This window comes from Penaeus chinensis, chromosome 29 (genome assembly GCF_019202785.1).
Source record: "Penaeus chinensis breed Huanghai No. 1 chromosome 29, ASM1920278v2, whole genome shotgun sequence".
NCBI classification, from domain to species: domain Eukaryota; kingdom Metazoa; phylum Arthropoda; class Malacostraca; order Decapoda; family Penaeidae; genus Penaeus; species Penaeus chinensis.
In genome coordinates this window covers 2621108-2623607 of record NC_061847.1, presented here as the reverse complement: position 1 = coordinate 2623607, position 2500 = coordinate 2621108, and the positions used below count along the sequence as shown (strand labels likewise).

The window sequence follows — 2500 nt, the reverse complement described above, 5'->3', positions numbered from 1 at the left end:
AGTAAAACCTATTTTCTAACTCTTTTCTAATCATTCTTATTATCATTACAAGTGTTCCAGACTTTCATGTTATATTATCCCATCTCTCAGACAGATTAATGGGTATGCAACTGATATTTTTTTAATGAAGAAAAATAAAATCTAAAACAAATTCTGATAAGTTTGCCAAACACCAGTTTATCAACAGCACACCAGCAAAAGGAACAATACTAAAACATTTCAAGAACTGGCAACTTTTCTGAAGGAAAAGTTTTCTATACAAAGTTTGGACACTTCACAGAAACAGTGTGGTAAACAAGTCATGAGAATCAATGTAGAATAAGCAAGAAATACATCAAAGGACATGCAAGAATTCTTTAATACTGTACTATTAAATTATACACTGCAGGACATATTCAGTTTAGAATTTATTGATAAAGACTATTCACCTTTAAGAGAAAAGTCTATGAAAGAATAATTTACTGGGATATCTGCTTGCCTGATATTCTAGAAAAAGTAACTTTAACAATTTGATAAAGTTTCTGACCCACACTAAAGAAACAGATAAAATACAACAATTTTAATGTAATACTATGACAACTAGTAACTATCTGTAAAAGTATGTTGTAAAAGTCTGGTAAATCACAGCAACAGGCTTGAACAGATCAAAATTCACTATGCTCATGTAGGGGAAGCTGCACATTTCACCAAGACAGTGGAAAACAAAAAATAAATATGCTAATATCCCTAGTTCTTATCAGTCTCTTCTCTTCCTCACCACCACTATCCCTAGCCAACTGGTTTGATCCTATGACAGAGTGACAGTCTTAAATGAAGGGAAGGAGACAGCTGCATCAGACCTCTAGACACAGAACACTGTATTCCATCCATTAAGTTCCTCATCATTTCCTGTCATGATCGGACACAAATGCCAGCTTTAATAAATGTAAAAGAAGGAAATTGTATGAAGGAATACCAAGGGACCATATATACGCTGAGGGGAAGTCTCAATTCTAGGGGCTGGGGAGCACTCTGTGTGATTGCCAACACCAAGTTATCATTATCTCAATGGGAAGAATGCAGAGGGCCATCTCATAGTGGCAAGAAATGATTTGACCCAATCAAAGGAAAACCAATGAAACAAAGAAAAGACAACAACTGTAAAGCCATAGGATAAGCTATACAAACCTACTGACCCAACTTATCCTTGGGAGATGGCATACAAGTTTCAGTATTATCCCACAGGAAAAAATATTTAGGAAAGACATATACACAAGCCTTCCCTTTTTAAGTTCACACTGGGTACACAGGGGGTCTTATGATTAAGGCATCTCCCATTCAAGAAGCACCTAGTATTGAACACTACCACAGAGAATATTAGTCCTAACCCCCAAACAGAGTCTAATTGACAGAAAATGCAAAGGTGCAGCATGTAAAAACAAGGGGAATCTTAACTGTGGTTGTATAGGTACCTAATGCTAACAACAGGCTCCTAATCACATTAATGCAGAAGCTGAAAGCAAAGTCTCTATGTTTTGAAGTCTCTAATATAAGAATGGCCCATGAACAAACTGCATGGGGTCCACTGGCCTGAGATCAACAGATCAGAGTACTAGGGGAGTCAAACTATAAACCTACACCTAATGAGTAATTGAAGTATATTACATGGTGATTTGAGAAGAGGAACACTACCACAAGTAGTCTGGCTACATCAACAGACCAGTTATTGATATCACATCAGAAGCAAGATCCAACCACAACTTTCGGCTCCAACATATGTCCTGAATATCAATATCTAACAACAAATGGGATGGAGTGCAAGATAACTTGGTATAAAAAAGCCCAGCCACAAAGAATTCCAAAAAATATTCCCATAAAGGACAGGCATTGAAGAAGGATTTTCCCTATAGCATAAAAATGCATACAAGTCAAAAATTCTGGCTAATGACCAAGTCAGAGACATGCTATCTTTGGAGGGCAATGATGAATGATGAAGCCACCATAATAAGTCTACTGATATTACTTCAGCATGGTTAATAATAGCTGCCAAATGAACAACAAGAGAGGACTGGGTTAGGAAACACTTATACAGGTGGGTCTCTGGAGAGATGAAATAGATTTTTATTTTCCAATTAAATCAGGCAACTAAACCCTGTATAACTGACAATAAGCAATTGACCTCTTGACTTGTACCCTTTCCTATGAGATCCCTTCTCACACCAAGTGTTAAAGATTGACCTAATGGCAACAGAGAAAATACACCCATGTAAGTATAAGGACGTCCTAAAACTCATCACTGATCCACCTTGTAGGATCCAAGGAAGAAGGAAATGAAAAAAAAAGTGCAACATTGCCTAAGCATTCCACAAGGGAGCTATGAGAACCACCAGTGACATGAGGGTATTCTGTAGAGGTGACATGTAGCTGGGGAATTACTTTGTTGTTCATGGTCTTAGTAAGATGTCCTATGCATTATATTCACCTGTGTCCTATTTTGCTTTTGTCAGTTCAAGCTTTGCTT

The 2500-nt window shown here is 37.1% G+C and overlaps 1 protein-coding gene across 1 annotated transcript in view; it reads right to left on the bottom strand.

Annotated features, from left to right (window-relative positions):
- Positions 1-2500, bottom strand: part of LOC125040492 (protein phosphatase 1 regulatory subunit 16A-like) — a 22728-nt gene that overhangs the window by 13300 nt on the left and 6928 nt on the right. The window lies entirely within an intron of this gene.